General features: G+C 25.5%; 1 protein-coding gene and 1 long non-coding RNA gene across 2 annotated transcripts in view; both read left to right on the top strand.

Moving 5' to 3' along the window:
* LOC145944327 (uncharacterized) overlaps nt 1–17794 on the top strand; it is a 281689-nt gene that overhangs the window by 223126 nt on the left and 40769 nt on the right. The window lies entirely within an intron of this gene.
* Nucleotides 6144–8251, top strand: LOC145944917 (uncharacterized). The gene is made up of 4 exons (XR_014426766.1): nt 6144–6373; nt 6482–6540; nt 7779–7856; nt 8162–8251. It is a non-coding gene; the product is annotated as an uncharacterized LOC145944917 (long non-coding RNA).

The raw sequence follows: 17794 nt of genomic DNA, 5'->3' as shown, positions 1-17794 counted from the left end.
TATTAAAATGTATAATCGATGAATTTTTGGCTCGTCTTAAAATATTTGAAATCAATAATATTTTGCCGCTGATCCTATGCGACGCATCCTTATTTTATGTATATGAAATAAAAAAATTTGTACGCTGGTGTCTGCTTGGTACCAAAAGATTCTGTATACAATGTACTATTAAAATGTATAATCGATGAATTTTGGCTCGTCTTAAGATATATGAAATCAATAATTTTTTGCCGCTGATCCTATGCGACGCATCCTTATTATATGTATATCAAATGAAAAAATTTGTACGCTGGTGTCTGCTTGGTACCAAAAGATTCTGTATACAATGTACTATTAAAATGTATAATCGATGAATTTTTGGCTCGTCTTAAAATATTTGAAATCCATAATTTTTAGCCGCTGATCCTATGCGACGCATCGTTATTTAATGTATATCAAATAAAAAAATTTGTACGCTGGTGTCTGCTTGGTACCAAAAGATTCTGTAATCAATGTACTATTAAAATGTATAATCGATGAATTTTTGGCTCGTCTTAAAATATTTGAAATCCATAATTTTTTGCCGCTGACCCTATGCGACGCATCCTTATTTTATGTATATGAAATAAAAAAATTTGTACGCTGGTGTCTGCTTGGTACCAAAAGATTCTGTATACAATGTACTATTAAAATGTATAATCGATGAATTTTTGGCTCGTCTTAAAATATTTGAAATCAATAATTTTTTGCCGCTGATCCTATGCGACGCATCCTTATTATATGTATATCAAATGAAAAAATTTGTACGCTGGTGTCTGCTTGGTACCAAAAGATTCTGTATACAATGTACTATTAAAATGTATAATCGATGAATTTTTGGCTCGTCTTAAAATATTTGAAATCAATAATTTTTTACCGCTGACCCTATGCGACGCATCTTTATTTTATGAATATGAAATAAAAAAATTTGTACGCTGGTGTCTGCTTGTTACCAAAAGATTCTGTATACAATGTACTATTAAAATGTATAATCGATGAATTTTTGGCTCGTCTTAAAATATTTGAAATCAATAATTTTTTACCGCTGACCCTATGCGACGCATCCTTATTTTATGTATATCAAATGAAAAAATTTGTACGCTGGTGTCTGCTTGGTACCAAAAGATTCTGTATACAATGTACTATTAAAATGTATAATCGATGAATTTTTGGCTCGTCTTATAATATTTGAAATCCATAATTTTATGGCGCTGATCCTATGCGACGCATCCTTATTTTATGTATATGAAATAAAAAAATTTGTACGCTGGTGTCTGCTTGGTACCAAAAGATTCTGTAATCAATGTACTGTTAAAATATATAATCGATGAATTTTTGGCTCGTCTTAAAATATTAGAAATCGATTCTTTTTGCCGCTGAACCTAGGCGACGCATCCTTATTTTATGTATATCAAATAAAAGAATTTGTACGCTGGTGTCTGCTTGGTACCAAAAGATTCTGTAATCAATGTACTATTAAAATGTATAATCGTTGAATTTTTGGCTCGTCTTAAAATATTTGAAATCGATTCCTTTTTGCCGCTGAACCTAGGCGACGCATCCTTATTTTATGTAAACCAAATAAAAAAATTTGTTAGCTGGTGTCTGCTTGGTACCAAAAGATTCTGTATACAATGTACTATTAAAATGTATAATCGATGAATTTTTGGCTCGTCTTAAAATATTTGAAATCGATTCCTTTTTGCCGCTGATCCTATGCGACGCATCCTTATTTTATGTATATCAAATAAAAAAATTTGTACGCTGGTGTCTGCTTGGTACCAAAAGATTCTGTAATCAATGTACTATTAAAATGTATAATCGATGAATTTTTGGCTCGTCTTAAAATATTTGAAATGAATAATTTTTTGCCGCTGACCCTAAGCGACGCATCCTTATTTTATGTAAACCAAATAAAAAAATTTGTACGCTGGTGTCTGCTTCGTACCAAAAGATTCTGTAATCTATGTACTATTAAAATGTATAATCGTTGAATTTTTGGCTTGTCTTAAAATATTTGAATTCGATTCTTTTTTGCCGCTGACCCTAGGCGATAGCATCTTTATTTTATGTATATCAAATAAAAAAATTTGTACGCTGGTGTCTGCTTGGTACCAAAAGATTCTGTATACAATGTACTATTAAAATGTATAATCGATGAATTTTTGGCTCGTCTTATAATATTTGAAATCCATAATTTTATGGCGCTGATCCTATGCGACGCATCCTTATTTTATGTATATGAAATAAAAAAATTTGTACGCTGGTGTCTGCTTGGTACCAAAAGATTCTGTAATCAATGTACTGTTAAAATATATAATCGATGAATTTTTGGCTCGTCTTAAAATATTAGAAATCGATTCTTTTTGCCGCTGAACCTAGGCGACGCATCCTTATTTTATGTATATCAAATAAAAAAATTTGTACGCTGGTGTCTGCTTGGTACCAAAAGATTCTGTATACAATGTACTATTAAAATGTATAATCGATGAATTTTTGGCTCGTCTTAAAATATTTGAAATCAATAATTTTTTACCGCTGACCCTATGCGACGCATCTTTATTTTATGAATATGAAATAAAAAAATTTGTACGCTGGTGTCTGCTTGTTACCAAAAGATTCTGTATACAATGTACTATTAAAATGTATAATCGATGAATTTTTGGCTCGTCTTAAAATATTTGAAATCAATAATTTTTTACCGCTGACCCTATGCGACGCATCCTTATTTTATGTATATCAAATGAAAAAATTTGTACGCTGGTGTCTGCTTGGTACCAAAAGATTCTGTATACAATGTACTATTAAAATGTATAATCGATGAATTTTTGGCTCGTCTTATAATATTTGAAATCCATAATTTTATGGCGCTGATCCTATGCGACGCATCCTTATTTTATGTATATGAAATAAAAAAATTTGTACGCTGGTGTCTGCTTGGTACCAAAAGATTCTGTAATCAATGTACTGTTAAAATATATAATCGATGAATTTTTGGCTCGTCTTAAAATATTAGAAATCGATTCTTTTTGCCGCTGAACCTAGGCGACGCATCCTTATTTTATGTATATCAAATAAAAGAATTTGTACGCTGGTGTCTGCTTGGTACCAAAAGATTCTGTAATCAATGTACTATTAAAATGTATAATCGTTGAATTTTTGGCTCGTCTTAAAATATTTGAAATCGATTCCTTTTTGCCGCTGAACCTAGGCGACGCATCCTTATTTTATGTAAACCAAATAAAAAAATTTGTTAGCTGGTGTCTGCTTGGTACCAAAAGATTCTGTATACAATGTACTATTAAAATGTATAATCGATGAATTTTTGGCTCGTCTTAAAATATTTGAAATCGATTCCTTTTTGCCGCTGATCCTATGCGACGCATCCTTATTTTATGTATATCAAATAAAAAAATTTGTACGCTGGTGTCTGCTTGGTACCAAAAGATTCTGTAATCAATGTACTATTAAAATGTATAATCGATGAATTTTTGGCTCGTCTTAAAATATTTGAAATGAATAATTTTTTGCCGCTGACCCTAAGCGACGCATCCTTATTTTATGTAAACCAAATAAAAAAATTTGTACGCTGGTGTCTGCTTCGTACCAAAAGATTCTGTAATCTATGTACTATTAAAATGTATAATCGTTGAATTTTTGGCTTGTCTTAAAATATTTGAATTCGATTCTTTTTTGCCGCTGACCCTAGGCGATAGCATCTTTATTTTATGTATATCAAATAAAAAAATTTGTACGCTGGTGTCTGCTTGGTACCAAAAGATTCTGTATACAATGTACTATTAAAATGTATAATCGATGAATTTTTGGCTCGTCTTATAATATTTGAAATCCATAATTTTATGGCGCTGATCCTATGCGACGCATCCTTATTTTATGTATATGAAATAAAAAAATTTGTACGCTGGTGTCTGCTTGGTACCAAAAGATTCTGTAATCAATGTACTGTTAAAATATATAATCGATGAATTTTTGGCTCGTCTTAAAATATTAGAAATCGATTCTTTTTGCCGCTGAACCTAGGCGACGCATCCTTATTTTATGTATATCAAATAAAAAAATTTGTACGCTGGTGTCTGCTTGGTACCAAAAGATTCTGTATACAATGTACTATTAAAATGTATAATCGATGAATTTTTGGCTCGTCTTAAAATATTAGAAATCGATACTTTTTTACCGCTGACCCTATGCGACGCAACATTATATTATGTATATCAAGTTAAAAAATTTGTACGCTGGTGTCTGTTTGGTACCAAATGATTCTGTAATCAATGTACTATTAAAATGTATAATCGATGAATTTTTGGCTCATTTTAAATTATTTGAAATCGATACTTTTTTGACGCGGACCCTGTGCGACGCATCCTTATTTTATGTTTATCGTATTAAAAAATTTGTACGCTGGTGTCTGCATGGTTCGAAAAGATTCTGTAATCAGTGTACTATTAAAATGTATAATCGATGAATTTTTGGCTCGTCTTAAAATATTAGAAATCGATACTCTTTTACCGCTGACCCCATGCGACGCAACATTATTTTATGTATATCAAGTTAAAAAATTTGTACGCTGGTGTCTGTTTGGTACCAAATTATTCTATAATCAATGTACTATTAAAATTTATAATCGATGAATTTTTGGCTCGTCTTAAAATATTGAAAATTAAAACTTTTAAGCCGCGAATCTCATACGGCGTACAATTATATTACGTGTATTATACCAAAAGTTTGTACGCCGGTATGCTGATGGTACAATCATAATGTGCATATAATATACTGTTGAAATATATACAAGATTGATTTTTGGCTCGTTTTGAAATTTGAAAATTAAAATCTTCAAACCGCGGACCTCATACGGCGCGGATTCATTTTACGTATAATAGATCAAAAAGTTTGTACGCTGGTATGGTGATGGTACCATCATAATGTGCAGGCAATGTACTGTTGAAATATATAAAAGATTAATTTTTTGCTCTTTTTAAAATATTAAAATTCGATACTTTATAGCTACGAACCCATTAAAACTCAGATTCATATTATGTGTATTAAATGAAAAAATTTGTAGGCTTGAATCTATTTGGTACAGAAATAATCTGCGTATAAAACGATTAAAACGTTTTTTTATATGCATATAAAACGAGCCAAAAATTAATCTTGTATATATTTCAACAGTACATTATCTGCACAATATGATGGTACCATCAGCATACCAGCCTACAAATTAAATATTAATTATAAGTACAATCTGTTTAATTGCTAACGAGCATGATAAATTACGATATTCATAATTGCATGAAATATTGATGGACGATCATTGGAATATTACTTAATACATGCAATCGCGTTTAATCTTTAATCAGTATTCTAAATTTGAAATTAATATGAATATATGTCAGGTTCCGTACACACACGTATAAATGACACACTTGAAATTACAATCGCAGTGATTACGAAATCGAAATATTGAATCGTATATAATATAAATTTAAATTCACAGTAATAATTTAGACGATGGTTCAAGTACAAAAGTTACAGCCTGTAATGGTTTTTGAATTTGGCGCGCGGCGCGCTGAGTGTCGACTTACGTAGTTACTACGTCACGTCCTTCGTCCCTCGCGTCCTCTCGATAGTCACGGTATCGCGCTCAATCGGCTCCGCATTTTTCACGCGTTTTTCCCGTTAAGAATGAATTCCGCGTACAAACGAATGTTGGGAGTATTGAATCGTGCCACGGGCAATTAGGAGGAAGTATTAATTAAGTCGTGCGATCACGGTTAATCAACCTACGACAGTCTGCATTCTCCGGGCTACGCCGCTTAACCGCTTTTTCTCCGAATCGATCGATCTCATTGAACATTCTATTTATTAAGAGGTATGTATCATTTGGCGTCATTTATTTGTACGAATCTCATCGCGTTCAAGCTTTTGTGCTTTGGGAAAACCATATTTTGAATGTGAGATATTTAATCAATACATAATTTATCGTTTTCAGATGATTGTGTCGCGCGCGAACCGCGCGAAGTTCGCGCCGCACAAAGTGTTGCATTACGTCACGATGTACTACGTCACAGCGTACTACTTCACTACATATCGCGAATATAGAAAGTGGCGGATGGTTATATATCGTCGTTATTTATCCGTTGTTATTTATGCAATCCGGTGCGTAGTGCGTGCAATCGGTGTCGAGAATGCCGTACAAAGTAACGGGTGATCGTTCTATCGTATTATTTAATGGGGGAAATCGAAATCTGTAATGCCTGGTCGATGGAAATGCATCTCGGCGAACGATTTCCGAAACGACGCAATAATCAACGAGAATATGGCAGCGTTTCAACGACTGGTGAGCAAATAGACTTTATTTACCTGATTATATCATTGTCATTTACCTGAAATATATAGCTAGCATATGAAAATCGCTCATATAATAATAATATAATATTATTTATAGGAACGACTTTCCGAAGCGACGCAACAATCAACGAAAATATAACCGCGTTTCAACGACCGGTGAGTAAATTGATTTTATTTAACTAATTATACCTATCATCGAATTTATATCATCGCCATTTATTTGAAATATATATTAGCCAGCACATAAAAACCGCTAATATAATAATAACATAATATTGTTTAGGATATAAATTGATTTTTGAGATTAGCTCAGAAATAAATTTACATTATACATATATACATATATTTAAATTTATAATATTTTCGATAAGCACTCGCATTAAAAATTTCATAAATATCTTAAAGTTATTCTTTTTTTTTTTTTTTTTTTTTTTTTTTCAAAAAACGCAATAATATAACATTGGTTAAAAAAATCTATTTTTTAAATTAGCTCAGAAAGAAATTTAAATTATACATTATATATATTTTCGATAAGCATTCGTATTAACAATCTCATGAATATTTTAATGATTTCTAAAAAGTCTCTAATGAAAACGATTCTATGGAATTTAATTAAATGAGATGTGTGAAAAGTTTAATCATTTTAATTACTTATTTGAAAGACATTGAATGCATTTTCATTAAGAATTTGACTCTTGCTTTATTATGTAATAATTTCATATTTACTATATTGGTCCCATCTGAATATTTATATAATTAAATTAAATTAGATGTGTGATAAGTTTAATTATCTTAATTACTTATTTGAAAGACATTGAATGCATTTTCATTAAGAATTTGATTCTTGCTTCATTATGTAATAATTTCATATTTACTATATTGGTCCCATCTGAATATTTATATAATTTAATTAAATTAGATGTTTGATAAATTTAATCATTTTAATTATATATTTGAAAGACATTGAATGCATTTTCATTTAGAATTTAACTCGTGCTTTATTATGTAATAAATTTATTTTTACGATATTGGTTCTATTTAAATATTTATATAATTTAATTAACTGAGATCTAAGATTATTTCAATCATCTTAATTACTTATTTGAAAGACATTGAATGCATTTTTATTAAGAATTTGACTCTTGCTTCATTATGTAATAATTTCATTTTTACTATATTGGTCCCATCTGAATATTTATATAATTTAATTAAATTAGATGTGTGATAAGGTTAATCATTTTAATTACTTATTTGAATAACATTGAATGCATTTTCATTCAGAATTTGACTCTTGCTTCATTATGTAATAAAATCATATTTACGATATTGGTCCCATCTGAATATTTATATATTTTGTGTGCTGCTACAATTTGAATTTTATTTATATGTTACAGATCAACATAACTGACTGTCTTGATAATCTGAGAGGAGGAGGTTTGGGAGACATTGGGCACCAGTCGAACAATCATGGAGTGAGTATTTATTGACTTTATTTAGTTCAATTACTAAATAAAAATTTATAAAATAAAATAAAATAAAATAATAAAATTATTATAAATCAAATAAAAAATAATTATAAATTAAATAAAAATTTAATAATTGTAAATTAAATAAAAATTATAAATTAAATAAAAATTTATAAAATTATTCAACTATATTTCTACTTGCTCTCTATTGTAGGCATGGAAAATAAAATCCAATGCGTACAGTAATAATTTTCTAAAATATTAATTATTTTTGGCGCTACTACAATTTGAATTTTAATTGTATGTTACAGATCAACGTAACTGATGACTGATGATCTTGACAATCTGAGAGGAGGAGGAGGTCTGGGAGAGACGTCGGGCACCAGCGGAGCAACTATTGTGTAAGTATTTATTGTTAATTCAATTATTATTAAATAAAAATTTATAAAATTTTTTAATTATATTGCTGTTTATTATTTGTATGCATCGAATATAAAATTTAATGCATACAAAATAATAATTTTTTTTAGTATTAATTATTTTGAGCAGTTCTATAATTTGAATTTTATTTATATGTTACAGATCAACGACGAAAGCTTCAATGCAGTTAACTCCGCTATTATGCATCGACCGGTGAGTGAAAAATTATTTTATTACAAAAGGTAACGGTTTTGTAGAGATTAGATTGTGTGGAAATGTGTAGATTTAGATTGTAGCTTGTGTATAGACTGTAGATTTTGTAGATAGTTCCGTTACCTTAAAATGAATGGGTTATTAAAGATTAAAAGTATAATAAAGATTATGAATACAGTTTAAGAATTACAGTTTAAGAAAAGGAAAAGAAACATTTTATATAGTAATACATAATATATTCAATCTAATTTATTTTAAAAGAACATACTAACAATTATATTAATTGTATGTGTGATTATAAATTTTAAATGATTAAATAATTATAATTACTTATTATTATAATATACAGATTTTATATTATATATTTTGTAATCCATTCATTTATGTTGATTGATCATTTGAGTTTACATTAGTTAAAATAAAGTTATATTTTAAAATATATAACATATCAGATATTTTGCGGATATTTTGAGAATATATAATAATTTTGGACTAAAAGAAAAAGTAATAGTGATATAAAATTTGCAGAAAAATTCATGATAATATCTTAAAATTTTAATACGAATTATGTTATTTTATTTTATTTTTTTTTACTTTTGTGATTCATCGATTGCGCTATCGTGTAATTCGGAAATAAACTGCAAACCGCGAATATATTAAAATTGATTATCGAATTTTCGCGGATTCATAACAAAGAACGTACAAAATTCCTTTTATATATAATATTAATTTATTATAATTTTCATTAAAGGGGGATGTTATCGATATTATAGAATAGTAATTATTAAGAAATGACAGTTATTACTAATGAAGCACATATGGTGTGCTTGACATCGCCATAAAATTGAGCGATATGATCGGCAACACGATGGTCTAACAATAAGACACAATCGGACGGTAGTGTCGCGCGTTCAAGTGCGGGAGTGTCGTTCAAAGTATCGCGCGTTTAAGTGCGGGAGTGTCGTTCAAAGTATCGCGCGTTATCATCAATCAGCAGACTTTGACTTGAATTATTGGACAATCCTGATCAATCTGACCTGAGAGGAGGAGCAGGACTAGGAGGCATCAGGCACCGGCGGAGCAACTTTGTGGTGAGTGTTTATTATTTATATAATATTTATGTAATATGATGTAAATGTATAATATTTGACTTGTTATAAATCACGTATTTTTTACGCATAGATATTATATAATTCTATTTATATATTGAATAATTTAAATAAAGGAAAATTAGAGAGAAATAACTCTATATGTATAAATATTATAAAAGTTTTTTATATTTAAAAAAATAATCTTTACAAAATTTATAAAATTATTCAATTATATATACCTATCTACTGATTATTGTACGCGTCGAATATAAAATTTAATGTGTAAAATACTAATTAGATATTAAAATACTAATTAGATAATAATTATTTAAAACGCTGTTATAATTTATATTCTATTTGTATGTTACAGATCAACGTAGCTTCGATGCAGTTATCTCCTCTGCTGTTGAACATCGATTGGTAAGTGATAAACTATTATTTTATTACGAGGTAACGGTTTCATAAATATTTGATTGTAGAGATGTAGATTTAGAATGTAGATTGTAGATTGTAGATTGTAGATAGTTACTATCCGTTACCTCAAAATGAATAAACACACAATTAATTAGGATGAATATTTCAATTTAAAAAAAAAAGATAATTTATATAGTCTTTTTTAAATATTTTCTATTATCGAAGTGAGAATTATTTTATTCATGTTTTCTCATATATTTAAATGCGCTCTTTCTTTCTTCATCTTTTTTAACAAGTTTTAATTATTAGATGCAATGATTAATTTTTTTGATTGTTTAATGTCGCGATTTAATTATCATAACTTCAAGTTATGACACGTCTTTTTTTAAACACCGGAAAAAAACAAGTGCGTGCTACGCGCATTCTTCGATTTTATATACTAGTTACTAGAACAACACAATCGCGCGCCACTCTTCGATTTTTTGTTAAAAAGAATATTTAAAAAAAAATAAAATAAAGTTTGTATAAACTTGATTAATATTTTTTCACAGAAATCAGCTGATTAAAGCATTAATTTGATAATTAAATTTTAAAATAATAATATGGTAAAAATAGTAATATAATTAATAGTAATATAATTAAAATAGTATTATGTTGTAAATAATATGTTATAATACCTTCTTCTTGATTAATATTTTTTGATAGAAATCAGCTGATAACTGTCAAAAATATTATAACATATTATTTAAAACATATTATTTAAAAAATTAATAAGCAAATTAACACTTTAATCAGCTGATTTCTGTCAAAAAATATTAATTAAGTGAAAATTTGTTAATTAAATTTTAAAATAATAATATGTTATAAAAATTAAAATAATAATATGTATTAAATAATATAATATAATACTTAAAATTCGATTGTTACTTTTGAAAACTATCAGCTGATTTCTGTCAAAAAATATTAATGGCAGCTAAGGCATTATAACATATTATTTACAACATATATTACTATTTTAATTTTTATAACCTATTATTATTTTAAATTCTAATTAGCAAATTAACGATTTATTTAAATTTTAAACTAATAATATGTTATAAAAATTAAAATAATAATATATGTTTTAAATAATGTCATAATTCTTTTTGACAGCTATCAGCTGATTTCTGTCATAAAATATTCGAGTTTAAAATATTATAACATATTATTTACATCATATTATCACATTTTTATGAAATTAATTTTATCTGATATAAATATTAAAAAAAAAATTTTGTACATTTTTTTTTAAAACGATAATTTCTTCACATTAAATTCAACAATAATATTCAAAGAAATTATAATAAATTTTTTATCGATGTAACACATAGTAAAATAGATTAATGTATACCTAAATGATAACAATATATATAATTATTATATTATATTTGTATAAATATATATAAAACTAAAAATTATGAATTAAAATTATTCAAATATATATATAATCGCATTTTTAAGAGCAGATGTTCAGATCATTTTAATTACTTATTTGAAAAACATTGAATGCATTTTCATTTTGAATTTGACTCGTGATTTATTATGTAAAAAATTTATTTTTACGATATTGGTTCCATTTATATATTTATACAATTTAAATAACTGAGATCTAAGATCATTTCAATCATTATAATTTCTTATTGGAAAGACATTGAATGCATTTTCATTAAGAATTTGACTCTTCTTTCATTATTTAATAATTTCATTTTTACGATAGTGGTCCCATTTCAATATTTATATAATTAAATTAAATTAGATGTGTGATAAGTATAATCATTCTAATTACTTATTTGAAAGACATTGAATGCATTTTCATTAGGAATTAGACTATTGCTTCATTATGTAATAATTTCATTTTTACGATAGTGGTCCCATTTAAATATTTATATAATTTAATTAAATTAGATGTGTGATAAGTTTAATCATTCTAATTACTTATTTGAAAGACATTGAATGGATTTTCATTAAGAATTTGACTCTTCTTTTATTATATAATAATTTCATTCTTACGATATTGGTCCCATTTATATATTCATACAATTTCAATAACTGAGATCTTAGATTATTTAAATCATTTTATTACTTTTTTGAAAGACATTGAATGCATTTTCATTAGGAATTAGACTATTGCTTCGTTATGTAATAATTTAAGTTTTACGATATTGGTTCCATTTATATATTTATACAATTTAAATAACTGAGATCTAAGATCATTTCAATCATTTTAATTACTTATTGGAAAGACATTGAATGCATTTTCATTAAGAATTTGACTCTTCTTTCATTATTTTATAATTTCAGTTTTACGATAGTGGTCCCATTTCAATATTTATATAATTAAATTAAATTAGATGAGTGATAAATTTAATCATTCTAATTACTTATTTGAAAGACATTGAATGCATTTTCATTAAGAATTTGACTTTTTTTCACTATGTAAAAATTTCATTTTTACGATATTGGTCCCATTTAAATATTTATATAATTTAATTAAATTAAATGTGTGATAAGTATAATCATTTCAATTATTTATTTGAAAGTCATTGAATGCATTTTCATCAAGAATTTGACTCGTGCTTCATTATGTAATAAATTCATTTTTACGATATTGGTCGCATTTAAATATTTATATAATTTAATTAAATTAGATGTGTGATAAGTTTAATCATTCTAATTACTTATTTGAAAGACATTGAATGTATTTTCATTAAGAATTTGACTTTTCTTTCATTATTTAATAATTTCATTTTTACGATATTGGTCCCATTTAAATATTTATATAATTAAATTAAATTATATGTGTGATAAGTTTAATCGTTCTAATTAATTATTTGAAAGACATTGAATGCATTTTCATTAAGAATTTGACTCGTGCTTCATTATGTAATAAATTCATTTTTACGATATTGGTTATATTATTATATTTATATAATTTAATTAAATTAGATGTGTGATAAGTATAATCATTTAAATTATTTATTTGAAAGTCATTGAATGCATTTTCATCAAGAATTTGACTCTTCTTTCATTATTTAATTATTTCATTTTTACGATATTGGTCGCATTTAAATATTTATATAATTAAATTAAATTAGATGTGTGATAAGTTTAATCATTCTAATTACTTATTTGAAAGACATTGAATGGATTTTCATTAAGAATTTGACTCTTCTTTTATTATATAATAATTTCATTTTTACGATAGTGGTCCCATTTAAATATTTATATATTTTAATTAAATTGGATGTGTGATAAGTTTAATCATTCTAATTACTTTTTGAAAGACATTGAATGCATTTTCATTAAGAATTTGACTCGTGCTTCATTATGTAATAATTTCCTTTTTACGATATTGGTCGCATTTAAATATTTATATAATTTAATTAAATTGGATGTGTGATAAGTTTAATCGTTCTAATTACTTATTTGAAAGACATTGAATGCATTTTCATCAAGAATTTGACTCGTGCTTCATTATGTAATAAATTCATTTTTACGATAGTGGTCCCATTTAAATATTTATATAATTTTATTAAATTAGATGTGTGATAAGTTTAATCATTCTAATTACTTATTGGAAAGACATTGAATGCATTTTCATTAAGAATTTGACTCGTGCTTTATTATGTAATAAATTTATTTTTAACTATAATGGTTCTATTTAAATATTTATATAATTTAAATAACTGAGATCTAAGATTATTTCAATCATCTTAATTACTTATTAGAAAGACATTGAATGCATTTTCATTAAGAATTTGACTCTTCTTTCATTATTTAATAATTTCAGTTTTACGATATTGGTCGCATTTAAATATTTATATAATTTAATTAAATTAGATGTGTGATAAGTTTAATCATTCTAATTACTTATTTGAAAGACATTGAATGTATTTTCATTAAGAATTTGACTTTTCTTTCATTATTTAATAATTTCATTTTTACGATATTGGTCCCATTTAAATATTTATATAATTAAATTAAATTATATGTGTGATAAGTTTAATCGTTCTAATTAATTATTTGAAAGACATTGAATGCATTTTCATTAAGAATTTGACTCGTGCTTCATTATGTAATAAATTCATTTTTACGATATTGGTTATATTATTATATTTATATAATTTAATTAAATTAGATGTGTGATAAGTATAATCATTTAAATTATTTATTTGAAAGTCATTGAATGCATTTTCATCAAGAATTTGACTCTTCTTTCATTATTTAATTATTTCATTTTTACGATATTGGTCGCATTTAAATATTTATATAATTAAATTAAATTAGATGTGTGATAAGTTTAATCATTCTAATTACTTATTTGAAAGACATTGAATGGATTTTCATTAAGAATTTGACTCTTCTTTTATTATATAATAATTTCATTCTTAAGATATTGGTCCCATTTATATATTCATACAATTTAAATAACTGAGATCTTAGATTATTTAAATCATTTTATTACTTTTTTGAGAGACATTGAATGCATTTTCATTAGGAATTAGACTATTGCTTCATTATGTAATAAATTCATTTTTACGATATTGGTCCCATTTAAATATTCATATAATTAAATCAAATTAAATGTGTGATAAGTATAATGATTTACATTATTTATTTCAAAGTCATTGAATGCATTTCCATCAAGAATTTGACTATTGCTTCATTATGTAATAATTTCCTCTTTACGATAGTGGTCCCATTTAAATATTTATATAATTTAATTAAATTAGATGAGTGATAAGTTTAATCATTTTAGTTACTTATTTGAAAGACATTGAATGCATTTTCATCAAGAATATGGCTCTTCTTTTATTATATAATAATATCATTTTTACGATAGTGGTCCCATTTAAATATTTGTATAATTTAATTAAATTAGATGTGTGATAAGTTTAATCATTTTAATTACTTATTTGAAAGACATTGAATGCATTTTCATTAGGAATTAGACTATTTCTTCGTTATGTAATAATTAATTTTTACGATATTGGTTCCATTTATATATTTATACAATTTAAATAACTGAGATCTAAGATCATTTCATTCATTTTAATTACTTATTTGAAAGACATTGAGTGCATTTTCATTAAGAATTTGACTCGTGCTTCATTATATAATAATATCATTTTTACGATAGTGGTCCCATTTAAATATTTATATAATTAAATTAAATTAGATATGTGATAAGTTTAATCATTCTAATTATTTATTGGAAAGACATTGAATGCATTTTCATTAAGAATTTGACTCTTCTTTCATTATTTATTAATTTCAGTTTTACGATATTGGTCCCATCTGAATATTTATATAATTTAAATAAATTAGATGTGTGATAAGTTTAATTATTTTAATTACTTATTGGAAAGACATTGAATCCATTTTCATTAAGAATTTGACTCTTCTTTCATTATTTAATAATTTCAGTTTTACGATATTGGTCCCATCTGAATATTTATATAATTTAAATAAATTAGATGTGTGATAAGTTTAATCATTTTAATTACTTATTTGAAAGACATTGAATGCATTTTTATTAAGAATTTGACTCTTCTTTCATTATTTAATAATTTCATTTTTACGATAGTGGTCCCATTTAAATATTTATATATTTTAATTAAATTGGATGTGTGATAAGTTTAATCATTCTAATTACTTTTTGAAAGACATTGAATGCATTTTCATTAAGAATTTGACTCGTGCTTCATTATGTAATAATTTCCTTTTTACGATATTGGTCGCATTTAAATATTTATATAATTTAATTAAATTGGATGTGTGATAAGTTTAATCGTTCTAATTACTTATTTGAAAGACATTGAATGCATTTTCATCAAGAATTTGACTCGTGCTTCATTATGTAATAAATTCATTTTTACGATAGTGGTCCCATTTAAATATTTATATAATTTTATTAAATTAGATGTGTGATAAGTTTAATCATTCTAATTACTTATTGGAAAGACATTGAATGCATTTTCATTAAGAATTTGACTCGTGCTTTATTATGTAATAAATTTATTTTTAACTATAATGGTTCTATTTAAATATTTATATAATTTAAATAACTGAGATCTAAGATTATTTCAATCATCTTAATTACTTATTAGAAAGACATTGAATGCATTTTCATTAAGAATTTGACTCTTCTTTCATTATTTAATAATTTCAGTTTTACGATATTGGTCCCATTTAAATTTTTATATAATTTAATTAAATTAGATGTGTGATAAGTATAATCATTTCAATTATTTATTTGAAAGTCATTGAATGCATTTTCATCAAGAATTTGACTCGTGCTTCATTATGTAATAAATTCATTTTTACGATATTGGTCGCATTTAAATATTTATATAATTTAATTAAATTAGATGTGTGATAAGTTTAATCGTTCTAATTACTTATTTGAAAGACATTGAATGCATTTTCATTAGGAATTAGACTATTGCTTCATTATGTAATAATTTCATTTTTACGATAGTGGTCCCATTTAAATATTTATATAATTTAATTAAATTAGATGTGTGATAAGTTTAATTGTTCTAATTACTTATTTGAAAGACATTGAATGCATTTTCATCAAGAATTTGACTCGTGCTTCATTATGTAATAAATTCATTTTTACGATAGTGGTCCCATTTAAATATTTATATAATTTTATTAAATTAGATGTGTGATAAGTTTAATCATTTTAATTACTTATTTGAAAGACATTGAATGCATTTTCATTAGGAATTAGACTCTTGCTTCGTTATGTAATAATTTCATTTTTACGATATTGGTTCCATTTATATATTTATACAATTTAAATAACTGAGATCTAAGATTATTTCAATAATTTTAATTACTTATTTTAAAGACATTGAAACCACTTTCATTAAGAATTTGACTCTTGCTTCATTATGTAATAATTTCATTTTTACGATATTGGTCCCATCTGAATATTTATATAATTTAATTAAATTATATGTTTGATAAATTTAATAATTTTAATTATATATTTGAAAGACATTGAATGCATTTTCCTTAAGAATTTGACTCGTGCTTCATTATGTAATAATTTCCTTTTTACGATATTGGACCCTTTTAAATATTTATATAATTAAATTAAATTAGATGTGTGATAAGTATAATCATTCTAATTACTTATTTGAAAGACATTGAATGCATTTTCATTAGGAATTAGACTATTGCTTCATTATGTAATAATTTCATTTTTACGATATTGGTCCCATTTAAATATTTATATAATTTAATTAAATTAGTTGTGTGATAAGTTTAATCGTTCTAATTACTTATTTGGAAGACATTGAATGCATTTTCATTAAGAATTAGACTATTGCCTCATTATGTAATAATTTCATTTTTACGATATTGGTCCCATTTAAATATTTATATGATTAAGTTAAATTAGATGTGTGATAAGTATAATCATTTAAATTATTTATTTGAAAGTCATAGTACTCTGCGTTGATACCACTGCTTCTCGTGTTTCATTATGTAATAAATTCATTTTTACGATGTTGGTCGCATTTAAATATTTATATAGTTTAGTTAAATTAGAGTGATTATTAGTTTAATCATTTTAATTACTTATTGGAAAGACATTGAATGCATTTTCATTAAGAACTTTTTTCATGTATTTAATTAAAAATTATCCGAATTATACCGAGTTTAATGTCATTTTAACGGATTCATTTTACGTATATTAGATTAAAAAGTTTGTAGGCTGGTATGCTGAAGTACTCTGCGTTGATACCACTGCTT

Source organism: Prenolepis imparis, unplaced genomic scaffold, assembly GCF_030444845.1.
Source record: "Prenolepis imparis isolate NDT839.2.m4 unplaced genomic scaffold, iyPreImpa1.0 SCAF_13, whole genome shotgun sequence".
Taxonomy (NCBI): domain Eukaryota; kingdom Metazoa; phylum Arthropoda; class Insecta; order Hymenoptera; family Formicidae; genus Prenolepis; species Prenolepis imparis.
Note: the sequence above shows the minus strand (reverse complement) of the source record. Positions and strands in the feature narration are given on the sequence as shown.